We start from the raw sequence: 26858 nt of genomic DNA, 5'->3' as shown, positions 1-26858 counted from the left end.
CGAACATTATATTTTCCAAATTTTTTTTAGATCCGCGAAACCAGTTTTATTTTCAAGGAAGTGAAAGAAATTTGTTTGATTCTTAGTTATTTTTCTTTCCTTTTTCCAATGCCAAAAATCCCAATTTTCGAAGTAAATTCTCCAAATAACAAGATGAATGCCCCTTCCAATACCCCGCGATAACGTTTCCATCGTTCAATGGGCTATTCTTCCCTTTATTCTTTCACTAGATCATTTTGCTTAAAGGGAAACAGTGGATTGGGCTGGGGGTGCTACATAAAAAAGCAAACTACAATGATTAGACAAGTGTGGCTTATACACAGGTTTTCGTTGTTTTGGTAGTGTTTTACAAGAATCACATCTGCCAATTAGCTGTTTGAAAACTGAGTAAATAGCTGATTTATATTGGTATAAATGAAGATATTCTCGAGAGTTTATTACTGGTTGTTGCTCCTCAGTCAAAACAACGTCCAAGGAAATTTGTATCGTTAATTACTCTGTGTTTCAGTTAATTCTATTTGTCCACTCCAATACTTCAGTCAAGTCCTTTGATTGTCCAAATAATACCGAACTATTGTTTTTGTTGTCTTTTGGCTTGAGGAGGGTCGTATTATCAACTTGGGATGAAATACAGAGTTGACAACTGCTTCAATTCTTCCTCAAACCAATAGGCCGATTTTTTGCAACCTTTCTACAAAAGTAAAAGAAAGGGCCTTGTATGGAAGTAGTTAGCATAATAACTTTGCTATAAATGATGTCCCGCAGGTAGACTTGTTATCCATTAAGTAGATGGTATACAGTTAATCCGTGCTTTATAAATGCATAAATTTCATCTGTATTGGCGAATGCATAAAGAAAGAAAAGAGTCTGACGTCATCTTTGAGTTATTCAGTAGCATTTCAATGAGCATACTAGGGAAAACTTTTATGCCTTCGCAACTTTTGATATTTCTTTTTACAAAATTTCTTTCACTGGCTTTTTCTAACAAATTTTAGATAGTTACAGCTACATCAAATATAATTCTTCCCCAACAATTTAACTTAAGGCAGTTCTCTGTCAACATGGATTCTTCTTTTCAATTTTTTTAGTATTGTCAATTTTTGCGTCCGTAATAAATGTCGTCGTTTTATTTGCCTTTTTAGCTAGCTTTTTCTTTAAAATATAATTAGTGCCTCTGATTTTCCATATGGCCAAAAAGAAGTTATTTGAAAACAGTAAAGATATCTTCTTTCGTCAATACGTATCGACGAAGGAGCTTTACTACCCAGAATGCTATTCGCCTTTCGTGTGATTACAAACATGGCTTCGAAGAAAGTTGTTTTCGTCATAAGCGGCTCACGTGTTATAGTTATTCCAAGAAAATTGATATTTACTATGCGACAAGATGTTAGATAAATATATTGTAATGTTGAACAGTTAAAGGCCGAAGGTATGTCTTTGCTGCTACTGTTATTTTATAAACGCCATATGATGTTAGGCCAGCTTCTGATCAATCCCTGTGGTGTTTTTAGCGCCGTCTTTTCTGTAAGTTATGTTCTAAAATTACATTGCATGCAATAACTAGAGAAAAAGAGAATTGGGATTATTTCATGAGATGTTGTTCGTGGGTGCTATGCCATGAAGTCACCAAACTAAGTTGCCATTCTCTAGAGAGTGGCAAATATTGATCGCTGTGTCGTATAGGGCTCTTGCAATCTCTCAGATTTGTTTTTCAAAATTATTAAATCTCTTTTGAGTAAAAAACTCGTAAAGAGATTAATTTCTCAGGGAGGAAAACAATAAAAAAGGAATTCTTTAAATTTAAAAATATTATTTACTTCAGAAGACACTTCCATTGGCATGTCACACTTTTATGTTCAGTGATGTTTTGTGTTTGTTCTTGTCTGTTGTTTGTGGCGTTTAGAATCATTTTGTTTTGCGTGTTGTAGAGTGTTGAATAGGCTTTAAGCAACAAGAAGGGCTATTTTTTAGTGGAAGTTTAGGAATTATTATCTATCACTTTGTTATCTTAGGTTCTTAATCGATTTTTGCCATTCTACAAATCAGGTGTTGAGCCTTCACTTCCGCATGTGGCTGTTGGTGCCTTGGTAAAAATCGATCAATAATCACATATAAAGCCCTAGACCAGGGATTCTTAATGATTTTAAATGCCGGGCCAGAAAAACATATAGAATTTCTTCGGGGGCCAGTTGGTTTTCAACTTTTACATACCTTGTGTAGGCTGCTCAAAATGAAACTCAGATCTCATTTTTACCAGGCTAAGTTAGTGTTAAAATAGACAGGCCTTTTATTTTGTGGCTGCCTATCTTATCTACCTTCACATAAACCCAAAAAATAGTTTTTACAAAGGTCTGTAACTTTATGTTTCTTGTACCAGACTGAGTCAGGAAATTGTTCTATGCTATTTTTAGGCTAGAACGTTCATCGTCGTTAGTCTCTTGTTGGGTCGATTTGAAGTGCCTGAAGTCAGGTCAAGGGACTGCACAGCTTATTTTAAAGAAAGGCCAAAATCTTATGTTTGTTGATGTATTTAGTCAAGGCCACCACCATGTTTGGCGGCAAGAAAAATTTTAGGCTATATTAATCTAGGAATGGCCAGAAACAACACCTCAAATAGATATTAACAGGAGAAAATTCAAGGCATTTTCTTGACTAGGTTCCATAGTTTTATCTGTTGATATGAAAAAGGAAACAAGACATTTCCTATTTTGTTATTCTCTTTTGGACTAAAAACTGTCTATGGAACACATTTAGAATTGATTAAAGAGAAAAAAAATATTTTAGAGGGGACAAAGGAAAACCAAAGATAAATTGAATTCCAAATTTTGAAAATGTTGGCAAAAAATATTTTTGAGGTAAAATGTATTCGGCAGGCAGGATGACATTTTGCTGTGGGCCAGAGATGACCCGCAGGTAGGGGTTTAAGAATGCCTACCCTAGACCTTAGATATAACTTGATTGATTCAAGTAACAAGGCAGCTTATCCCCACCAGGGAGCTGATGCACCATCCTACCTTAGTTGCATAAAGTATGAGAGGGGAAGAGGAACAAAACTTAAAGAACCAAGTCGACCCTTAATGAAATCATAATAATCTGTTAATTGAATCCTGTTATGTGAATAAGCCCAAACCCCTATGAGGTAAAATTATAGAGGATTTGAAGAAACACACTTTACTTTAAACCAGAAGGGGAGAGAGGGACAGGAGAAGAGAACAGCCTGGCAAGAGCATACATAAAAATCAAAAAGCCCTATCCAAAACACTTACTTACACTCTCTGTAACAACTTTCACCCAAGAAAACCCAACTACAACTTCACCATTATTCCCAAAGGCATCAAAACAGTAAATTAAGGCTTAATAGCATAACTTTACACCTAAATTTGATTAATAAAATTGAAAGAAAATAAGAACCCTTTTAATGATTTCAAATTCTATAACATCTCTTACAAAAAAGCTCTGATAGAATTTCATTTGACCAGCATTTAATCTTCTCTGAAGGATTGCAGCTCAATGTAAGATGATTTCAAAAGTCATTATCTCATTTTTCTTTTTTAAGAAAAAAACACAACAATTTCTAATTATACTTTAGTAAATGAAAATTTTATTTGTAAATGTAAAAGTAAAAGTGAATCAGCCTTTAAATGTAAAGGTCAATAACCATTACAATAAATTATTGAGCAAATACTCCAAGACCCCAACAGAATGGTTAAAAGTTTTGATATAAGATTTTTAAACACAGCATTGAAACTAATAAAAATCAATGCCAGTTTGTGAAAGACTATATACTAAAATTTTGATGATCTACATGATATAAAAATTCATGTCTAAATTTGTTTTATGTAGAGTCATGGATATTTGCATCCTGCTTGATTTCTGTGGTATTTTGTCTTGATGGGAAAACTTTGGAACCAAAAACCAGGTAGTTAATTATGATATAGCATTTTGCCAAGAAATATAATTTAATGTATCTTTCAAATCTGATGTATCTTTCATTTAATGTAATCTATCTTTCGAATCAAGTATTTTAAAAAGTATTTTAAAATGTGAAGCAAACTAAAAGAGCTATCAACAAATAAGACTTTTTCCAGTGTATCATATGTTGTTTCCACCAAAGTTGAATAGAATTTTCTTTAAATAAATGCTGTCTTGATGATAGAAATAGCCCTCCTTTCACTCCTGCAAGCAATCAGATGCTTTTCAATTCACACTTACCATTCCTTGCTGTCTTCAAAAAGATTTTGCAATCTAAGGACATCAATATCATTTTTAATTTTCTATATTGTTTTAAATCTTGCTTAATTAATGCTCTGAATTTAGTCACTGTTCCTAAAAGAATGTTAATTTTCTGTTTGGAAAACCTCCTTTTCTTTTGTGCCAGAAAAATTTCATCAATTCATCTTTTAAATTAATGTATTTTGCCAAAATGTTCTGTAATTTTCCTTTGTATACTTAGCCTTGAGAAGATTTTGCTCTTTAAAGCATAGCAAAGATGGAAACCAGATTATCTGTGATTAAATTGATCTTTTAATACCAGAGCCTATGTCAGCAGTGATTCGTTAGAGCATAATGGTCCAAGGAATTTTTCCAGCCGAAATGAGAATAATGACTTTATATTCACTCTTGTTGTAGTTATGTTTTTGTACAATTCAGAGGGCTTGGTCCTTAAATTTTTTTTAAGGGCAAGCCCCTGAATCCCCTCCCTTCATCAATCCCTTGCTGCCCATTGTTTTCAATTTTTTGCTTCATTCATCATTCAAATGTTCCTCTGAATCAATGTTCATTAAATAGTTATAATTTTTGGCAGGATAAAAGTCCCTGACATCCCCAAACGAAACCACAAAGTTACCACTTTCTTCTACTGTTATATAATTTCAAATCAAGAGTAGACAGTTTTGAATTCCTCACAAACATTTTCCTTTTTTATCGATATTTAGGCCGAGATTGCCATTAATTTAATTTCAATAATAAAGATTCTTTTCCCATAAAATAATGTTATTAATATTTATGCATTGTCCCCCAGAATGAATGCATTACAAAACTTTCCTTCCGTCTGCAGATAATGTAGCAACTAATTCTTTACATCATTTTTGGGTGTAACCTTTAATAAAGGGCGTGTCTGTGTGGATTTCTTATTTTGGCTCCCTCACTTCTGGTCTGTTTCATAAGTAGCTTGATGTAGGACACAGCTGCATATTGTTTTGTGGATTTTAAGGCTATGACTAAAATATTGAAAGTTTAGGAAGAATTTAGGACAAAATCCTCACTTGTTTAATTTATCCAAATTCTTGCAAACTAAGCCTGCAATGTGATGCCAATCAAAGTCCAATGTAAATCATTATATATTACTTTTAACTACTGTGACATTACCTTCACTGATGCTACTTTTGAAGATATCCTCTTAGCAACGATACTACCCTTCATTAGGAAAACCAATGTCAATTTTTTGGCAATTCAGTTTTGAAAACAAAATTGTTTTGCTTTTTAGAACGTTGAAAAAATGTTAACAATCAAAAAGCCATCTAGGATGTCGATACTTTGATTGAAACGATTTTTTAATTTCAGACTTTCTCGATAACGTTCTCCAGATCTCCTTTACTGATAAACAGTTTGGTTGGTTTTCTTCGGTTTTTTAGCTCTTGCTTTTAGCTCTGGACTCTGTTCTTTTGGACAAAATTCCAGAAACTTTCATTTTCTTAAACTTTATTGAAATATTTTTTCAACTACTTACAATGTTATTTTTTGTTTAAATCCTAGGGCTGACAAATTCCTCTTCAAAGTTCATCAATATAGCCAGTTGATGCTTTGAACACCTAGAAATTGGATATGAATGGGATCTGGACTAAAACCTTCATAAGAACTTGTATGACTTTTGCAGGTATGTCGGTTCCCTTTCCTTCAAATTCCAAACTTACAAACTTAAATTGCATGGATCCTTGTGCTTTTATTCTGAAGTGCAGACCTTTAATTCTGAAGTGTCAACCTTATACTTTCTAAGGAAATTTTTTTTTTTCAAATTACCATTATATTTCAAAATGTATTTTTTCCTTGAGAATTAAATTCTATTCATGACAACCTTCTATATTTTTGTTTCCTTCCGCATGAATTTCTCTTTCTAACTTACTGCTGGTAGCTCTTTTGAAAAGCTTCTCTGAAAAACTCTTTTATTTTTATTTCCTTGCGTATTAACTTTCGTTTATCACTTACTATAACTTACTCTGCTTTTGAGTTTCTCAAAAAGCCAACATGTCAATTTTTATTGCCAAGTTGCTGTAGAGAGCTTTGCGTTAGTGTTTCCCTAAAAGCCTTTGTTGTTTTTGTTTTATTGCCTGTCAATTTTATTGCTACGTTGCTGTAGGGAGCTTTCCGTTAGAGTTTCTCTAAAATCCTTCTTTTTCTTTATTTTACTGCCTGTTAATTTTTTTTGCTATGCTCCTAGAAGGAGCTTTCCTTTAGAGTTTCTCTAAAATCCTTCGTTCTCTTTATTTTACTGCCTGCCAATTTTTCAAGCTACGTTCCTGTACGGAGCTTTGCTTTAGAGTTTCTCTAAAATCCTTCGTTCTCTTTTTTTGACTGTATGTCAATTTTTATTACTATGTTCCTGTAGGGAGCTTTGCTTTAAAGTTTCCCTAAGATCCTTCGTTGTTTTTATTTTAAGCCTGTAAATTATTATTGCTACGTTGCTGTAGGAAACGTTCTTTTCGAGGTTCTCTAAAGTCCTTCGTTGTTCTTTTATTGCCTGTCAATTTTATTGCTACGTTGCTATAGGGAGATTTTCGTTAGAGTTTCTCTAAAATCCTTCGTTCTCTTTATTTTACTGCCTCTTTATTTTTATTGCAATTTTCCTATAAGGAGCTTTCCTTTAGAGTTTCTCTAAAATCCCTCTTTCTCTTTATTTTACTGCCTGTCAATTTTTGTTGCTATGTTCCTATAAGGAGTTTTGCTTTGAAATTTTTTCTAAAATCATTTTTTCTCTTTATTTTACTGCCTGTCAATTTTTTTGTTACGTTGCTGTAGGGAGCCTTGCTTTAGAGTTTCTCTAAAATCCTTCTTTCTCTTTATTTTACTGCCTGTTAATTTCTATTGCAATGTTCCTATAAGGAGCTTTCCTTTAGAGTTTCTCTAAAATCCTTCGTTCTCTTTTTTTACTGTATGTCAATTTTTATTGCTATGTTCCTGTAGGGAGCATTGCTTTAGAATTCCCCTAAGACCCTTCGTTCTCTTTATTTTACTGCCTGCCAATTTTTCATTCTTCGTTGCTGTAGGGAGTTTTGCTTGAGAGTTTCTCTAAAATCCTTTTTTCTCTTTATTTTATTGCCTGTCAATTTCTTTTGTTACGTTGCTGTAGGGAGCCTTGCTTTAGAGTTTCTCTAAAATCCTTCTTTGTCTTTATTTTACTGCCTGTTAATTTCTATTGCAATGTTCCTATAAGGAGCTTTCCTTTAGAGTTTCTCTAAAATCCTTCGTTCTCTTTTTTTACTGTATGTCAATTTTTATTGCTATGTTCCTGTAGGGAGCATTGCTTTAGAATTCCCCTAAGACCCTTCGTTCTCTTTATTTTACTGCCTGCCAATTTTTCATTATTCGTTGCTGTAGGGAGTTTTGCTTTAGAGTTTCTCTAAAATCCTTTTTTCTCTTTATTTTATTGCCTGTCAGTTTTTTTTGTTACGTTGCTGTAGGGAGCTTTGCTTTAGAGTTTCTCTAAAATCCTTCTTTCTCTTTATTTTACTGCCTGGCAATTTGTCATGCTTCGTTGCTGTAGGGAGTTTTGCTTTAGAGTTTCTCTAAAATCCTTTTTTCTCTTTATTTTACTGCCTGTCAATTTTTTTTGTTACGTTGCTGTAGGGAGCTTTGCTTTAGAGTTTCTCTAAAATCCTTCGTTCTCTTTATTTTACTGCCTGCCAATTTTTCATGCTACGTTGCTGTAGGGAGTTTTGCTTTAGAGTTTCTCTAAAATCCTTTTTTCTCTTTATTTTATTGCCTGTCAGTTTTTTTTGTTACGTTGCTGTAGGGAGCTTTGCTTTAGAGTTTCGCTAAAATCCTTCTTTCTCTTTATTTTACTGCCTGTTAATTTTTTTTGCTATGCTCCTATAAGGAGCTTTCCTTTAGAGTTTCTCTAAAATCCTTCTTTCTCTTTATTTTACTGCCTGTTTATTTTTATTGCAATGTTCCTATAAGGAGCTTTCCTTTAGAGTTTCTCTAAAATCCTTGGTTGTCTTTTTTTACTTTATGTCAATTTTTATTGCTACGTTGCTGTAGGATGCTTTGCTTTGGAGTTTCTCTAAAATCCCTCTTTCTCTTTATTTTACTACCGGTCAATTTTTATTACTATGCTCCTATAAGGAGCTTTCCTTTAGAGTTTCTCTAAAATCCTTTTTTCTCTTTATTTTATTGCCTGCCAATTTTTTTTGTAACGTTCCTGTAGGGAGCTTTGCTTTGGAGTTTCTCTAAAATCCTTCTTTCTCTTTATTTTACTGCCTGTTAATTTTTTTTGCTATGCTCCTATAAGGAGCTTTCCTTTAGAGTTTCTCTAAAATCCCTTTTTCTCTTTATTTTATTGCCTGTCAATTTTTTTTGTTACGTTGCTGTAGGGAGCCTTGCTTTAGAGTTTCTCTAAAATCCTTCTTTCTCTTTATTTTACTGCCTGTTAATTTTTTTTGCTATGCTCCTATAAGGAGCTTTCCTTTAGAGTTTCTCTAAAATCCTTTTTTCTCTTTATTTTATTGCCTGTCAATTTTTTTTGTTACGTTGCTGTAGGATGCTTTGCTTTAGAGTTTCTCTAAAATCCTTCTTTCTCGTTATTTTACTACCGGTCAATTTTTATTACTATGCTCCTATAAGGAGCTTTCCTTTAGAGTTTCTCTAAAATCCTTTTTTCTCTTTATTTTATTGCCTGTCAATTTTTTTTGTAACGTTCCTGTAGGGAGCTTTGCTTTGGAGTTTCTCTAAAATCCTTCTTTCTCTTTATTTTACTGCCTGTTAATTTTTTTTGCTATGCTCCTATAAGGAGCTTTCATTTAGAGTTTCTCTAAAATCCTTTTTTCTCTTTATTTTATTGCCTGTCAATTTTTTTTGTTACGTTGCTGTAGGGAGCCTTGCTTTAGAGTTTCTCTAAAATCCTTCTTTGTCTTTATTTAACTGCCTGTTAATTTCTATTGCAATGTTCCTATCAGGAGCTTTCCTTTAGAGTTTCTCTAAAATCCTTCGTTCTCTTTTTTTACTGTATGTCAATTTTTATTGCTATGTTCCTGTAGGGAGCATTGCTTTAGAATTCCCCTAAGACCCTTCGTTCTCTTTATTTTACTGCCTGCCAATTTTTCATTCTTCGTTGCTGTAGGGAGTTTTGCTTTAGAGTTTCTCTAAAATCCTTTTTTCTCTTTATTTTATTGCCTGTCAGTCTTTTTTGTTACGTTGCTGTAGGGAGCTTTGCTTTAGAGTTTCTCTAAAATCCTTTTTTCTCTTTATTTTATTGCCTGTCAATTTTTTTTGTTACGTTGCTGTAGGGAGCCTTGCTTTAGAGTTTCTCTAAAATCCTTTTTTCTCTTTATTTTATTGCCTGTCAGTTTTTTTTGTTACGTTGCTGTAGGGAGCTTTGCTTTAGAGTTTCTCTAAAATCCTTTTTTCTCTTTATTTTATTGCCTGTCAATTTTTTTTGTTACGTTGCTGTAGGGAGCCTTGCTTTAGAGTTTCTCTAAAATCCTTTTTTCTCTTTATTTTATTGCCTGTCAGTTTTTTTGTTACGTTGCTGTAGGAAGCTTTGATTTAGAGTTTCTCTAAAATCATTTTTTCTCTTTATTTTATTGCCTGTCAGTTTTTTTTGTTACGTTGCTGTAGGGAGCTTTGCTTTAGAGTTTCTCTAAAATCCTTTTTTCTCTTTATTTTATTGCCTGTCAATTTTTTTTGTTACGTTGCTGTAGGGAGCCTTGCTTTAGAGTTTCTCTAAAATCCTTTTTTCTCTTTATTTTATTGCCTGTCAGTCTTTTGTTACGTTGCTGTAGGGAGCTTTGCTTTAGAGTTTCTCTAAAATCCTTTTTTCTCTTTATTTTATTGCCTGTCAATTTTTTTGATACGTTGCTGTAGGGAGCCTTGCTTTAGAGTTTCTCTAAAATCCTTTTTTCTCTTTATTTTATTGCCTGTCAGTTTTTTTTGTTACGTTGCTGTAGGGAGTTTTGCTTTAGAGTTTCTCTAAAATCCTATTTTCTCTTTATTTTACTGCCTGTCAATTTTTTTGTTACGTTGCTGTAGGGAGCTTTGCTTTAGAGTTTCTCTAAAATCCTTCTTTCTCTTTATTTTACTGCCTGTTAATTTTTTTTGCTATGCTCCTATAAGGAGCTTTGCTTTAGAGTTTCTCTAAAATCCTTTTTTCTCTTTATTTTATTGCCTGTCAGTTTTTTTGTTATGTTGCTGTAGGGAGCTTTGCTTTAGAGTTTCTCTAAAATCCTTTTTTCTCTTTATTTTATTGCCTGTCAGTTTTTTTGTTACGTTGCTGTACGGAGTTTTGCTTTAGAGTTTCTCTAAAATCCTTTTTTCTCTTTATTTTCTTGCCTGTCAATTTTTTTTGTTACGTTGCTGTAGGGAGCCTTGCTTTAGAGTTTCTCTAAAATCCTTTTTTCTCTTTATTTTATTGCCTGTCAGTTTTTTTTGTTACGTTGCTGTAGGGAGTTTTGCTTTAGAGTTTCTCTAAAATCCTTTTTTCTCTTTATTTTACTGCCTGTCAATTTTTTTGTTACGTTGCTGTAGGGAGCTTTGCTTTAGAGTTTCTCTAAAATCCTTCTTTCTCTTTATTTTACTGCCTGTTAATTTTTTTTGTTACGTTGCTGTAGGGAGCCTTGCTTTAGAGTTTCTCTAAAATCCTTCTTTCTCTTTATTTTACTGTCTCTTAATTTTTATTGCAATGTTCCTATAAGGAGCTTTCCTTTAGAGTTTCTCTAAAATCCTTCTTTCTCTTTATTTTACTGCCTGTTAATTTTTTTTGCTATGCTCCTATAAGGAGCTTTGCTATAGAGTTTCTCTAAAATCCTTTTTTCTCTTTATTTTATTGCCTGTCAGTTTTTTTGTTATGTTGCTGTAGGGAGCTTTGCTTTAGAGTTTCTCTAAAATCCTTTTTTCTCTTTATTTTATTGCCTGTCAGTTTTCTTGTTACGTTGCTGTAGGGAGTTTTGCTTTAGAGTTTCTCTAAAATCCTTTTTTCTCTTTATTTTATTGCCTGTCAATTTTTTTTGTTACGTTGCTGTAGGGAGCCTTGCTTTAGAGTTTCTCTAAAATCCTTGTTTCTCATTGTTTTATTGCCTGTCAGTTTTTTTTGTTACGTTGCTGTAGGGAGTTTTGCTTTAGAGTTTCTCTAAAATCCTTTTTTCTCTTTATTTTATTGCCTGTCAGTTTTTTTTGTTACGTTGCTGTAGGGAGCTTTGCTTTAGAGTTTCTCTAAAATCCTTTTTTCTCTTTATTTTATTGCCTGTCAATTTTTTTTGTTACGTTGCTGTAGGGAGCCTTGCTTTAGAGTTTCTCTAAAATCCTTTTTTCTCTTTATTTTATTGCCTCTCAGTTTTTTTTGTTACGTTGCTGTAGGGAGTTTTGCTTTAGAGTTTCTCTAAAATCCTTTTTTCTCTTTATTTTACTGCCTGTCAATTTTTTTGTTACGTTGCTGTAGGGAGCTTTGCTTTAGAGTTTCTCTAAAATCCTTCTTTCTCTTTATTTTACTGCCTGTTAATTTTTTTTGCTATGCTCCTATACGGAGCTTTCCTTTAGAGTTTCTCTAAAATCCTTTTTTCTCTTTATTTCATTGCCTGTCAGTTTTTTTTGTTACGTTGCTGTAGGTAGCTTTGCTTTAGAGTTTCTCTAAAATCCTTTTTTATCTTTATTTTATTGCCTGTCAATTTTTTTTGTTACGTTGCTGTAGGGAGCCTTGCTTTAGAGTTTCTCTAAAATCCTTCTTTCTCTTTATTTTACTGCCTCTTAATTTTTATTGCAATGTTCCTATAAGGAGCTTTCCTTTAGAGTTTCTCTAAAATTCTTCGTTCTCTTTTTTTACTTGATGTCAATTTTTATTGCTATGTTCCTGTAGGGAGCTTTGCTTTAGAGTTTCTCTAAAATCCTTCTTTCTCTTTATTTTACTGCCTGTTTATTTTTATGGCAATGTTCCTATAAGGAGCTTTGCTTTTGAGTTTCTCTAAAATCCTTCTCTCTCTTTATTTTACTGCCTGCCAATTTTTCATGCTTCGTTGCTGTAGGGAATTTTGCTTTAGAGTTTCTTTAAAATCCTTTTTTCTCTTTATTTTATTTTTTTTGTTACGTTGCTGTAGGGAGCCTTGCTTTAGAGTTTCTCTAAAATCCTTTTTTCTCTTTATTTTATTGCCTGTCAGTTTTTTTTGTTACGTTGCTGTAGGGAGTTTTGCTTTAGAGTTTCTCTAAAATCCTTTTTTATCTTTATTTTATTGCCTGTCAATTTTTTGTTACGTTGCTGTAGGGAGCTTTGCTTTAGAGTTTCTCTAAAATCCTTCTTTCTCTTTATTTTACTTCCTGTTAATTTTTTTTTGCTATGCTCTTATAAGGAGCTTTCCTTTAGAGTTTCTCTAAAATCCTTTTTTCTCTTTATTTTATTGCCTGTCAGTTTTTTTTGTTACGTTGCTGTAGGGAGCTTTGCTTTAGAGTTTCTCTAAAATCCTTTTTTCTCTTTATTTTATTGCCTGTCAATTTTTTTTGTTACGTTGCTGTAGGGAGCCTTGCTTTAGAGTTTCTCTAAAATCCTTTTTTCTCTTTATTTTATTGCCTGTCAGTTTTTTTTGTTACGTTGCTGTAGGGAGCTTTGCTTTAGAGTTTCTCTAAAATCCTTTTTTCTCTTTATTTTATTGCCTGTCAGTTTTTTTTGTTACGTTGCTGTAGGGAGCTTTGCTTTAGAGTTTCTCTAAAATCCTTTTTTCTCTTTATTTTATTGCCTGTCAGTTTTTCTTGTTACGTTGCTGTAGGGAGCTTTGCTTTAGAGTTTCTCTAAAATCCTTTTTTCTCTTTATTTTATTGCCTGTCAATTTTTTTTGTTACGTTGCTGTAGGGAGCCTTGCTTTAGAGTTTCTCTAAAATCCTTTTTTCTCTTTATTTTATTGCCTGTCAGTTTTTTTTGTTACGTTGCTGTAGGGAGCCTTGCTTTAGAGTTTCTCTAAAATCCTTTTTTCTCTTTATTTTATTGCCTGTCAGTTTTTTTTGTTACGTTGCTGTAGGGAGCTTTGCTTTAGAGTTTCTTTAAAATCCTTTTTTCTCTTTATTTTATTGCCTGTCAATTTTTTTTGTTACGTTGCTGTAGGGAGCCTTGCTTTAGAGTTTCTTTAAAATCCTTTTTTCTCTTTATTTTATTGCCTGTCAGTTTTTTTTGTTACGTTGCTGTAAGGAGTTTTGCTTTAGAGTTTCTCTAAAATCCTTTTTTCTCTTTATTTTACTGCCTGTCAATTTTTTTGTTACGTTGCTGTAGGGAGCTTTGCTTTAGAGTTTCTCTAAAATCCTTCTTTCTCTTTATTTTACTGCCTGTTAATTTTTTTGCTATGCTCCTATAAGGAGCTTTCCTTTAGAGTTTCTCTAAAATCCTTTTTTCTCTTTATTTTATTGCCTGTCAGTTTTTTTGTTATGTTGCTGTAGGGAGCTTTGCTTTAGAGTTTCTCTAAAATCCTTTTTTCTCTTTATTTTACTGCCTGTTAATTTTTTTGTTACGTTGCTGTAGGGAGCTTTGCTTTAGAGTTTCTCTAAAATCCTTTTTTCTCTTTATGTTACTGCCTTTCAATTTTTTTGTTACGTTGCTGTAGGGAGCTTTGCTTTAGAGTTTCTCTAAAATCCTTCTTTCTCTTTATTTTACTGCCTGTTAATTTTTTTGCTATGCTCCTATAAGGAGCTTTCCTTTAGAGTTTCTCTAAAATCCTTTTTTCTCTTTAATTTACTGCCTGTTAATTTTTTTGTTACGTCTCTGTAGGGAGCTTTGCTTTAGAGTTTCTCTAAAATCCTTTTTTCTCTTTATTTTACTGCCTGTCAATTTTTTTGTTACGTTGCTGTAGGGAGCTTTGCTTTAGAGTTTCTCTAAAATCCTTCTTTCTCTTTATTTTACTGCCTGTTAATTTTTTTGCTATGCTCCTATAAGGAGCTTTCCTTTAGAGTTTCTCTAAAATCCTTTTTTCTCTTTATTTTATTGCCTGTCAGTTTTTTTTGTTACGTTGCTGTAGGGAGCTTTGCTTTAGAGTTTCTCTAAAATCCTTTTTTCTCTTTATTTTATTGCCTGTCAGTTTTTTTTGTTACGTTGCTGTAGGGAGCTTTGCTTTAGAGTTTCTCTAAAATCCTTTTTTCTCTTTATTTTATTGCCTGTCAGTTTTTTTTGTTACGTTGCTGTAGGAAGCTTTGCTTTAGAGTTTCTCTAAAATCCTTTTTTCTCTTTATTTTATTGCCTGTCAATTTTTTTTGTTACGTTGCTGTAGGGAGCCTTGCTTTAGAGTTTCTCTAAAATCCTTTTTTCTCTTTATTTTATTGCCTGTCAGTTTTTTTTGTTACGTTGCTGTAGGGAGTTTTGCTTTAGAGTTTCTCTAAAATCCTTTTTTCTCTTTATTTTATTGCCTGTCAGTTTTTTTGTTACGTTGCTGTAGGGAGCTTTGCTTTAGAGTTTCTCTAAAATCCTTCTTTCTCTTTATTTTACTGCCTGCCAATTTGTCATGCTTCGTTGCTGTAGGGAGTTTTGCTTTAGAGTTTCTCTAAAATCCTTTTTTCTCTTTATTTTACTGCCTGTCAATTTTTTTTGTTACGTTGCTGTAGAGAGCTTTGCTTTAGAGTTTCTCTAAAATCCTTCTTTCTCTTTATTTTACTGCCTCTTAATTTTTATTGCAATGTTCCTATAAGGAGCTTTCCTTTGGAGTTTCTCTAAAATCCTTCGTTCTCTTTTTTTACTTGATGTCAATTTTTATTGCTATGTTCCTGTAGGGAGCTTTGCTTTAGAGTTTCTCTAAAATCCTTCTTTCTCTTTATTTTACTGCCTGTTTATTTTTATGGCAATGTTCCTATAAGGAGCTTTGCTTTTGAGTTTCTCTAAAATCCTTCTCTCTCTTTATTTTACTGCCTGTCAATTTTTTTTGTAACGTTCCTGTAGGGAGCTTTGCTTTGGAGTTTCTCTAAAATCCTTTTTTCTCTTTATTTTACTGCCTGTTAATTTTTTTGTTACGTTGCTGTAGGGAGCTTTGCTTTAGAGTTTCTCTAAAATCCTTTTTTCTCTTTATTTTACTGCCTGTCAATTTTTTTGTTACGTTGCTTTAGGGAGCTTTGCTTTAGAGTTTCTCTAAAATCCTATTTTCTCTTTATTTTATTGCCTGTCAGTTTTTTTTGTTACGTTGCTGTAGGGAGCTTTGCTTTAGAGTTTCTCTAAAATCCTTTTTTCTCTTTATTTTATTGCCTGTCAATTTTTTTTGTTACGTTGCTGTAGGGAGCCTTGCTTTAGAGTTTCTCTAAAATCCTTTTTTCTCTTTATTTTATTGCCTGTCAGTTTTTTTTGTTACGTTGCTGTAGGGAGTTTTGCTTTAGAGTTTCTTTAAAATCCTTTTTTCTCTTTATTTTACTGTCTGTCAATTTTTTTTGTTACGTTGCTGTAGGGAGCTTTGCTTTAGAGTTTCTCTAAAATCCTTTTTTTTCTTTATTTTACTGTTTGTCAATTTTTTTGTTACGTTGCTGTAGGGAGCTTTGCTTTAGAGTTTCTCTAAAATCCTTCTTTCTCTTTATTTTACTGCCTGTTAATTTTTTTTCCTATGCTCCTATAAGGAGCTTTCCTTTAGAGTTTCTCTAAAATCCTTTTTTCTCTTTATTTTATTGCCTGTCAGTTTTTTTTGTTACGTTGCTGTAGGGAGCTTTGCTTTAGAGTTTCTCTAAAATCCTTTTTTCTCTTTATTTTATTGCCTGTCAATTTTTTTTGTTACGTTGCTGTAGGGAGCCTTGCTTTAGAGTTTCTCTAAAATCCTTTTTTCTCTTTATTTTATTGCCTGTCAGTTTTTTTTGTTACGTTGCTGTAGGAAGCTTTGATTTAGAGTTTCTCTAAAATCCTTTTTTCTCTTTATTTTATTGCCTGTCAGTTTTTTTTGTTACGTTGCTGTAGGGAGCTTTGCTTTAGAGTTTCTCTAAAATCCTTTTTTCTCTTTATTTTATTGCCTGTCAATTTTTTTTGTTACGTTGCTGTAGGGAGTTTTGCTTTAGAGTTTCTCTAAAATCCTTTTTTCTCTTTATTTTATTGCCTGCCAGTCTTTTGTTACGTTGCTGTAGGGAGCTTTGCTTTAGAGTTTCTCTAAAATCCTTTTTTCTCTTTATTTTATTGCCTGTCAATTTTTTTGATACGTTGCTGTAGGGAGCCTTGCTTTAGAGTTTCTCTAAAATCCTTTTTTCTCTTTATTTTATTGCCTGTCAGTTTTTTTTGTTACGTTGCTGTAGGGAGTTTTGCTTTAGAGTTTCTCTAAAATCCTTTTTTCTCTTTATTTTACTGCCTGTCAATTTTTTTGTTACGTTGCTGTAGGGAGCTTTGCTTTAGAGTTTCTCTAAAATCCTTTTTTCTCTTTATTTTATTGCCTGTCAGTTTTTTTGTTATGTTGCTGTAGGGAGCTTTGCTTTAGAGTTTCTCTAAAATCCTTTTTTCTCTTTATTTTATTGCCTGTCAGTTTTTTTGTTACGTTGCTGTAGGGAGTTTTGCTTTAGAGTTTCTCTAAAATCCTTTTTTCTCTTTATTTTCTTGCCTGTCAATTTTTTTTGTTACGTTGCTGTAGGGAGCCTTGCTTTAGAGTTTCTCTAAAATCCTTTTTTCTCTTTATTTTATTGCCTGTCAGTTTTTTTTGTTACGTTGCTGTAGGGTGTTTTGCTTTAGAGTTTCTCTAAAATCCTTTTTTCTCTTTATTTTATTGCCTGTCAGTTTTTTTTGTTACGTTGCTGTAGGGAGCTTTGCTTTAGAGTTTCTCTAAAATCCTTTTTTCTCTTTATTTTATTGCCTGTCAATTTTTTTTGTTACGTTGCTGTAGGGAGCCTTGCTTTAGAGTTTCTCTAAAATCCTTTTTTCTCTTTATTTTATTGCCTCTCAGTTTTTTTTGTTACGTTGCTGTAGGGAGTTTTGCTTTAGAGTTTCTCTAAAATCCTTTTTTCTCTTTATTTTACTGCCTGTCAATTTTTTTGTTACGTTGCTGTAGGGAGCTTTGCTTTAGAGTTTCTCTAAAATCCTTCTTTCTCTTTATTTTACTGCCTGTTAATTTTTTTTGTTACGTTGCTGTAGGGAGCCTTGCTTTAGAGTTTCTCTAAAATCCTTCTTTCTCTTTATTTTACTGCCTCTTAATTTTTATTGCAATGTTCCTATAAGGAGCTTTCCTTTAGAGTTTCTCTAAAATCCTTCTTTCTCTTTATTTTACTGCCTGTTAATTTTTTTTGCTATGCTCCTATAAGGAGCTTTGCTTTAGAGTTTCTCTAAAATCCTTTTTTCTCTTTATTTTATTGCCTGTCAGTTTTTTTGTTATGTTGCTGTAGGGAGCTTTGCTTTACAGTTTCTCTAAAATCCTTTTTTCTCTTTATTTTATTGCCTGTCAGTTTTTTTGTTACGTTGCTGTAGGGAGTTTTGCTTTAGAGTTTCTCTAAAATCCTTTTTTCTCTTTATTTTATTGCCTGTCAATTTTTTTTGTTACGTTGCTGTAGGGAGCCTTGCTTTAGAGTTTCTCTAAAATCCTTTTTTCTCTTTATTTTATTGCCTGTCAGTTTTTTTTGTTACGTTGCTGTAGGGAGTTTTGCTTTAGAGTTTCTCTAAAATCCTTTTTTCTCTTTATTTTATTGCCTGTCAGTTTTTTTTGTTACGTTGCTGTAGGGAGCTTTGCTTTAGAGTTTCTCTAAAATCCTTTTTTCTCTTTATTTTATTGCCTGTCAATTTTTTTTGTTACGTTGCTGTAGGGAGCCTTGCTTTAGAGTTTCTCTAAAATCCTTTTTTCTCTTTATTTTATTGCGTGTCAGTTTTTTTTGTTACGTTGCTGTAGGGAGTTTTGCTTTAGAGTTTCTCTAAAATCCTTCTTTCTCTTTATTTTACTGCCTGTTTATTTTTATGGCAATGTTCCTATAAGGAGCTTTGCTTTTGAGTTTCTCTAAAATCCTTTTTTCTCTTTATTTTACTGCCTGCCAGTTTTTCATTCTTCGTTGCTGTAGGGAGTTTTGCTTTAGAATTTCTCTAAAATCCTTTTTTCTCTTTGTTTTATTGCCTGTCAGTTTTCTTTGTTACGTTGCTGTAGGGAGCTTTGCTTGAGAGTTTCTCTAAAATCCTTTTTTCTCTTTATTTTATTGCCTGTCAATCTTTTTTGTTACGTTGCTGTAGGGAGCCTTGCTTTAGAGTTTCTCTAAAATCCTTCTTTGTCTTTATTTTAGTGCCTGTTAATTCCTATTGCAATGTTCCTATAAGGAACTTTCCTTTAGAGTTTCTCTAAAATCCTTCGTTCTCTTTTTTTACTGTATGTCAATTTTTATTGCTATGTTCCTGTAGGGAGCATTGCTTTAGAATTCCCCTAAGACCCCTCGTTCTCTTTATTTTACTGCCTGCCAATTTTTCATTCTTCGTTGCTGTAGGGAGTTTTGCTTTAGAGTTTCTCTAAAATCCTTTTTTCTCTTTATTTTATTGCCTGTCAGTTTTTTTTTTACGTTGCTGTAGGGAGCTTTGCTTTAGAGTTTCTCTAAAATCCTTCTTTCTCTTTATTTTACTGCCTGTCAATTTTTTTGTTACGTTGCTGTAGGGAGCTTTGCTTTAGAGTTTCTCTAAAATCCTTTTTTCTCTTTATTTTATTGCCTGTCAATTTTTTTTGTTACGTTGCTGTAGGGAGCCTTGCTTTAGAGTTTCTCTAAAATCCTTTTTTCTCTTTATTTTATTGCCTGTCAGTTTTTTTTGTTACGTTGCTGTAGGGAGCTTTGCTTTAGAGTTTCTCTAAAATCCTTTTTTCTCTTTATTTTATTGCCTGTCAGTTTTTTTTGTTACGTTGCTGTAGGGAGCTTTGCTTTAGAGTTTCTCTAAAATCCTTTTTTCTCTTTATTTTATTGCCTGTCAGTTTTTTTTGTTACGTTGCTGTAGGGAGCTTTGCTTTAGAGTTTCTCTAAAATCCTTTTTTCTCTTTATTTTATTGCCTGTCAATTTTTTTTGTTACGTTGCTGTAGGGAGCCTTGCTTTAGAGTTTCTCTAAAATCCTTTTTTCTCTTTATTTTATTGCGTGTCAGTTTTTTTTGTTACTTTGCTGTAGGGAGTTTTGCTTTAGAGTTTCTCTAAAATCCTTCTTTCTCTTTATTTTACTGCCTGTTTATTTTTATGGCAATGTTCCTATAAGGAGCTTTGCTTTTGAGTTTCTCTAAAATCCTTCTCTCTCTTTATTTTACTGCCTGCCAATTTTTCATGCTTCGTTGCTGTAGGGAGTTTTGCTTTAGAGTTTCTTTAAAATCCTTTTTTCTCTTTATTTTACTGTCTGTCAATTTTTTTTGTTACTTTGCTGTAGGGAGCTTTGCTTTAGAGTTTCTCTAAAATCCTTCTTTCTCTTTATTTTACTGCCTGTTTATTTTTATTGCAATGTTCCTATAAGGAGCTTTCCTTTAGAGTTTCTCTAAAATCCTTGGTTCTCTTTTTTTACTGTATGTCAATTTTTATTGCTATGTTCCTGTAGGAAGCTTTGCTTTAGAATTCCCGTAAGACCCTTCGTTCTTTTTATTTTACTGCCTGCCAATTTTTCATGCTTCGTTGCTGTAGGGAGTTTTGCTTTAGAGTTTCTCTAAAATCCTTTTTTCTCTTTATTTTACTGCCTGCCAATTTTTTTTGTTACGTTGCTGTAGGGAGCTTTGCTTTAGAGATTCTCTAAAATCCTTGGCTCTCTTCATTTCACTCCCTGTCAATTCTTATTGCTACGTTGCTGTAGGGAGCTTTGCTTTAGAGTTCCTCTAAAATCCTTCTTTCTCGTTATTTTACTGCAGGTCAATTTTTATTGCTAAGTTCCTATAAGGAGTTTTGCTTTGAAATTTCTCTAAAATCCTTCCTTCTCTTTATTTTACTGCCTGCCAATTTTTCATTCTAAATTCCTGTACGGAGCATTGCTTTAGAGTTTCTCTAAAATCCTTCGTTTTCTTTTTTTAACTGTCTGTCAATTTTTATTGCTACGTTCCTGTAGGGAGCTTTGCTTTAGAGTTCCTCTAAAATCCTTCTTTCTCGTTATTTTACTGCAGGTCAATTTTTATTGCTAAGTTCCTATAAGGAGTTTTGCTTTGAAATTTCTCTAAAATCCTTCCTTCTCTTTATTTTACTGCCTGCCAATTTTTCATTCTAAATTCCTGTACGGAGCATTGCTTTAGAGTTTCTCTAAAATCCTTCGTTCTCTTTATTTCATTGCCTATTAATTTTTCATTCTTCGTTGCTGTAGGGAGTTTTGCTTTAGAGTTTCTCTAAAATCCTTTTTTCTCTTTATTTTATTGCCTGTCAGTTTTTTTTGTTACGTTGCTGTAGGGAGCTTTCCTTTAGAGTTTCTCTAAAATCCTTTTTTCTCTTTATTTTATTGCCTGTCAGTTTTTTTTGTTACGTTGCTGTAGGGAGCCTTGCTTTAGAGTTTCTCTAAAATCCTTTTTTCTCTTTATTTTATTGCCTCTCAGTTTTTTTTGTTACGTTGCTGTAGGGAGTTTTGCTTTAGAGTTTCTCTAAAATCCTTTTTTCTCTTTATTTTACTGCCTGTCAATTTTTTTGTTACGTTGCTGTAGGGAGCTTTGCTTTAGAGTTTCTCTTAAATCCTTCTTTCTCTTTATTTTACTGCCTGTTAATTTTTTTTGTTACGTTGCTGTAGGGAGCCTTGCTTTAGAGTTTCTCTAAAATCCTTCTTTGTCTTTATTTTACTGCCTGTTAATTCCTATTGCAATGTTCCTATAAGGAGCTTTCCTTTAGAGTTTCTCTAAAATCCTTCGTTCTCTTTTTTTACTGTATGTCAATTTTTATTGCTATGTTCCTGTAGGGAGCATTGCTTTAGAATTCCCCTAAGACCCCTCGTTCTCTTTATTTTACTGCCTGCCAATTTTTCATTCTTCGTTGCTGTAGGGAGTTTTGCTTTAGAGTTTCTCTAAAATCCTTTTTTCTCTTTATTTTATTGCCTGTCAGTTTTTTTTTTACGTTGCTGTAGGGAGCTTTGCTTTAGAGTTTCTCTAAAATCCTTCTTTCTCTTTATTTTACTGCCTGTCAATTTTTTTGTTACGTTGCTGTAGGGAGCTTTGCTTTAGAGTTTCTCTAAAATCCTTTTTTTCTCTTTATTTTATTGCCTGTCAATTTTTTTTGTTACGTTGCTGTAGGGAGCCTTGCTTTAGAGTTTCTCTAAAATCCTTTTTTCTCTTTATTTTATTGCCTGTCAGTTTTTTTTGTTACGTTGCTGTAGGGAGCTTTGCTTTAGAGTTTCTCTAAAATCCTTTTTTCTCTTTATTTTATTGCCTGTCAGTTTTTTTTGTTACGTTGCTGTAGGGAGCTTTGCTTTAGAGTTTCTCTAAAATCCTTTTTTCTCTTTATTTTATTGCCTGTCAGTTTTTTTTGTTACGTTGCTGTAGGGAGCTTTGCTTTAGAGTTTCTCTAAAATCCTTTTTTCTCTTTATTTTATTGCCTGTCAATTTTTTTTGTTACGTTGCTGTAGGGAGCCTTGCTTTAGAGTTTCTCTAAAATCCTTTTTTCTCTTTATTTTATTGCGTGTCAGTTTTTTTTGTTACGTTGCTGTAGGGAGTTTTGCTTTAGAGTTTCTCTAAAATCCTTCTTTCTCTTTATTTTACTGCCTGTTTATTTTTATGGCAATGTTCCTATAAGGAGCTTTGCTTTTGAGTTTCTCTAAAATCCTTCTCTCTCTTTATTTTACTGCCTGCCAATTTTTCATGCTTCGTTGCTGTAGGGAGTTTTGCTTTAGAGTTTCTTTAAAATCCTTTTTTCTCTTTATTTTACTGTCTGTCAATTTTTTTTGTTACTTTGCTGTAGGGAGCTTTGCTTTAGAGTTTCTCTAAAATCCTTCTTTCTCTTTATTTTATTGCGTGTCAGTTTTTTTTGTTACGTTGCTGTAGGGAGTTTTGCTTTAGAGTTTCTCTAAAATCCTTGGTTCTCTTTTTTTACTGTATGTCAATTTTTATTGCTATGTTCCTGTAGGAAGCTTTGCTTTAGAATTCCCGTAAGACCCTTCGTTCTTTTTATTTTACTGCCTGCCAATTTTTCATGCTTCGTTGCTGTAGGGAGTTTTGCTTTAGAGTTTCTCTAAAATCCTTTTTTCTCTTTATTTTACTGCCTGCCAATTTTTTTTGTTACGTTGCTGTAGGGAGCTTTGCTTTAGAGATTCTCTAAAATCCTTGGCTCTCTTCATTTCACTCCCTGTCAATTCTTATTGCTACGTTCCTGTAGGGAGCTTTGCTTTAGAGTTCCTCTAAAATCCTTCTTTCTCGTTATTTTACTGCAGGTCAATTTTTATTGCTAAGTTCCTATAAGGAGTTTTGCTTTGAAATTTCTCTAAAATCCTTCCTTCTCTTTATTTTACTGCCTGCCAATTTTTCATTCTAAATTCCTGTACGGAGCATTGCTTTAGAGTTTCTCTAAAATCCTTCGTTTTCTTTTTTTAACTGTCTGTCAATTTTTATTGCTACGTTCCTGTAGGGAGCTTTGCTTTAGAGTTCCTCTAAAATCCTTCTTTCTCGTTATTTTACTGCAGGTCAATTTTTATTGCTAAGTTCCTATAAGGAGTTTTGCTTTGAAATTTCTCTAAAATCCTTCCTTCTCTTTATTTTACTGCCTGCCAATTTTTCATTCTAAATTCCTGTACGGAGCATTGCTTTAGAGTTTCTCTAAAATCCTTCGTTCTCTTTATTTCATTGCCTATTAATTTTTCATTCTTCGTTGCTGTAGGGAGTTTTGCTTTAGAGTTTCTCTAAAATCCTTTTTTCTCTTTATTTTATTGCCTGTCAGTTTTTTTTGTTACGTTGCTGTAGGGAGCTTTCCTTTAGAGTTTCTCTAAAATCCTTTTTTCTCTTTATTTTATTGCCTGTCAGTTTTTTTTGTTACGTTGCTGTAGGGAGCCTTGCTTTAGAGTTTCTCTAAAATCCTTTTTTCTCTTTATTTTATTGCCTCTCAGTTTTTTTTGTTACGTTGCTGTAGGGAGTTTTGCTTTAGAGTTTCTCTAAAATCCTTTTTTCTCTTTATTTTACTGCCTGTCAATTTTTTTGTTACGTTGCTGTAGGGAGCTTTGCTTTAGAGTTTCTCTAAAATCCTTCGTTCTCTTTATTTTACTGCCTGTTAATTTTTTTTGCTATGCTCCTAGAAGGAGCTTTGCTTTAGAGTTTCTCTAAAATCCTTCTTTCTCTTTATTTTATTGCCTGTTAATTGTTTTTGCTATGCTCCTATAAGGAGCTTTCCTTTAGAGTCTCTCTAAAATCCTTTTTTCTTTTTATTTTATTGCCTGTCAATTTTTTTGTTACGTTGCTGTAGGGAGCTTTCCTTTAGAGTTTCTCTAAAATCCTTTTTTCTCTTTATTTTATTGCCTGTCAGTTTTTTTTGTTACGTTGCTGTAGGGAGCCTTGCTTTAGAGTTTCTCTAAAATCCTTCTTTGTCTTTATTTTACTGCCTGTTAATTTCTATTGCAATGTTCCTATAAGGAGCTTTCCTTTAGAGTTTCTCTAAAATCCTTCGTTCTCTTTTTTTACTGTATGTCAATTTTTATTGCTATGTTCCTGTAGGGAGCATTTCTTTAGAATTCCCCTACGACCCTTCGTTCTCTTTATTTTACTGCCTGCCAATTTTTCATTCTTCGTTGCTGTAGGGAGTTTTGCTTTAGAGTTTCTCTAAAATCCTTTTTTCTCTTTATTTTATTGCCTGTCAGTTTTTTTTGTTACGTTCCTGTAGGGAGCTTTGCTTTAGAGTTTCTCTAAAATCCTTCCTTCTCTTTATTTTATTGCCTGCCAATTTTTCATGCTTCGTTGCTGTAGGGAGTTTTGCTTGAGAGTTTCTCTAAAATCCTTTTTTCTCTTTATTTTACTGCCTGTCAATTTTTTTGTTACGTTGCTGTAGGGAGCTTTGCTTTAGAGTTTCTCTAAAATCCTTCTCTCTCTTTATTTTACTGCCTGTTTATTTTTATGGCAATGTTCCTATAAGGAGCTTTGCTTTAGAGTTTCTCTAAAATCCTTCTCTCTCTTTATTTTACTGGCTGCTAATTTTTCATGCTTCTTTGCTGTAGGGAGTTTTGCTTTAGAGTTTCTTTAAAATCCTTTTTTCTCTTTATTTTACTGTCTGTCAATTTTTTTTGTTACTTTGCTGTAGGAAGTTTTGCTTTAGAGTTTCTCTAAAATCCTTCTTTCTCTTTATTTTACTGCCTGTTTATTTTTATGGCAATGTTCCTATAAGGAGCTTTGCTTTAGAGTTTCTTTAAAATCCTTTTTTCTCTTTATTTTACTGTCTGTCAATTTTTTTTGTTACTTTGCTGTAGGGAGCTTTGCTTTAGAGTTTCTCTAAAATCCTTCGTTCTCTTTATTTTACTGCCTGTTAATTTTTTTTGCTATGCTCCTAGAAGGAGCTTTCCTTTAGAGTTTCTCTAAAATCCTTCGTTCTCTTTATTTTACTGCCTGCCAATTTTTCATGCTACGTTGCTGTAGGGAGCTTTGCTTTAGAGTTTCTCTAAAATCCTTCGTTCTCTTTATTTTACTGCCTGTTAATTTTTTTTGCTATGCTCCTAGAAGGAGCTTTCCTTTAGAGTTTCTCTAAAATCGTTCGTTCTCTTTATTTTACTGCCTGCCAATTTTTCATGCTACGTTGCTGTAGGGAGCTTTGCTTTAGAGTTTCTCTAAAATCCTTTTTTCTCTTTATTTAACTGCCTGTCAATTTTTGTTGCTACGTTGCTGTAGGATGCTTTGCTTTAGAGTTTCTCTAAAATCCTTCTTTCTCTTTATTTTACTGCCTGTTAATTTTTTTTGCTATGCTCCTAGAAGGAGCTTTCCTTTAGAGTTTCTCTAAAATCCTTCGTTCTCTTTATTTTACTGCCTGCCAATTTTTCATGCTACGTTGCTGTAGGGAGCTTTGCTTTAGAGTTTCTCTAAAATCCTTCGTTCTCTTTATTTTACTGCCTGTTAATTTTTTTTGCTATGCTCCTAGAAGGAGCTTTCCTTTAGAGTTTCTCTAAAATCCTTCGTTCTCTTTATTTTACTGCCTGCCAATTTTTCATGCTACGTTGCTGTAGGGAGCTTTGCTTTAGAGTTTCTCTAAAATCCTTTTTTCTCTTTATTTAACTGCCTGTCAATTTTTGTTGCTACGTTGCTGTAGGATGCTTTGCTTTAGAGTTTCTCTAAAATCCTTCTTTCTCTTTATTTTACTGCCTGTTAATTTTTTTTGCTATGCTCCTAGAAGGAGCTTTCCTTTAGAGTTTCTCTAAAATCCTTTTTTCTCTTCATTTAACTGCCTGTCAATTTTTGTTGCTACGTTGCTGTAGGATGCTTTGCTTTAGAGTTTCTCTAAAATCCTTCTTTTTCTTTATTTTACTGCCTGTTAATTTTTTTTGCTATGCTCCTAGAAGGAGCTTTCCTTTAGAGTTTCTCTAAAATCCTTTTTTCTCTTTATTTAACTGCCTGTCAATTTTTGTTGCTACGTTGCTGTAGGATGCTTTGCTTTAGAGTTTCTCTAAAATCCTTCTTTCTCTTTATTTTACTGCCTGTTAATTTTTTTTGCTATGCTCCTAGAAGGAGCTTTCCTTTAGAGTTTCTCTAAAATCCTTTTTTCTCTTTATTTAACTGCCTGTCAATTTTTGTTGCTACGTTGCTGTAGGATGCTTTGCTTTAGAGTTTCTCTAAAATCCTTCTTTTTCTTTATTTTACTGCCTGTTAATTTTTTTTGCTATGCTCCTAGAAGGAGCTTTCCTTTAGAGTTTCTCTAAAATCCTTTTTTCTCTTTATTTAACTGCCTGTCAATTTTTGTTGCTACGTTGCTGTAGGATGCTTTGCTTTAGAGTTTCTCTAAAATCCTTTTTTCTCTTTATTTAACTGCCTGTCAATTTTTGTTGCTACGTTGCTGTAGGATGCTTTGCTTTAGAGTTTCTCTAAAATCCTTCTTTCTCTTTATTTTACTGCCTGTTAATTTTTTTTGCTATGCTCCTAGAAGGAGCTTTCCTTTAGAGTTTCTCTAAAATCCTTCGTTCTCTTTATTTTACTGCCTGCCAATTTTTCATGCTACGTTGCTGTAGGGAGCTTTGCTTTAGAGTTTCTCTAAAATCCTTTTTTCTCTTTATTTAACTGCCTGTCAATTTTTGTTGCTACGTTGCTGTAGGATGCTTTGCTTTAGAGTTTCTCTAAAATCCTTCTTTCTCTTTATTTTACTGCCTGTTAATTTTTTTTGCTTTGCTCCTAGAAGGAGCTTTCCTTTAGAGTTTCTCTAAAATCCTTCGTTCTCTTTATTTTACTGCCTGCCAATTTTTCATGCTACGTTGCTGTAGGGAGCTTTGCTTTAGAGTTTCTCTAAAATCCTTTTTTCTCTTTATTTAACTGCCTGTCAATTTTTGTTGCTACGTTGCTGTAGGATGCTTTGCTTTAGAGTTTCTCTAAAATCCTTCTTTTTCTTTATTTTACTGCCTGTTAATTTTTTTGCTATGCTCCTAGAAGGAGCTTTCCTTTAGAGTTTCTCTAAAATCCTTTTTTCTCTTTATTTAACTGCCTGTCAATTTTTGTTGCTTCGTTGCTGTAGGATGCTTTGCTTTAGAGTTTCTCTAAAATCCTTTTTTCTCTTTATTTTACTGCCTGTTAATTTTTTTTGCTATGCTCCTAGAAGGAGCTTTCCTTTAGAGTTTCTCTAAAATCCTTCGTTCTCTTTATTTTACTGCCTGCCAATTTTTCATGCT

General features: G+C 33.0%; 1 long non-coding RNA gene across 1 annotated transcript in view; it reads left to right on the top strand.

The window, feature by feature from the left end:
- Positions 1-1069: 1069 nt before the first annotated feature.
- Positions 1070-26858, top strand: part of LOC135694276 (uncharacterized) — a 30330-nt gene continuing 4541 nt past the window's right edge. The window contains exons 1-2 of the long non-coding RNA XR_016145113.1: positions 1070-1429; positions 5755-5875. This is a non-coding gene — a long non-coding RNA (uncharacterized LOC135694276). The remainder of the gene's footprint in view (positions 1430-5754; positions 5876-26858) is intronic.

Source organism: Rhopilema esculentum, chromosome 20, assembly GCF_057945365.1.
Source record: "Rhopilema esculentum isolate cy_ngs chromosome 20, ASM5794536v1, whole genome shotgun sequence".
Lineage (NCBI taxonomy): Eukaryota > Metazoa > Cnidaria > Scyphozoa > Rhizostomeae > Rhizostomatidae > Rhopilema > Rhopilema esculentum.
Note: the sequence above shows the minus strand (reverse complement) of the source record. Positions and strands in the feature narration are given on the sequence as shown.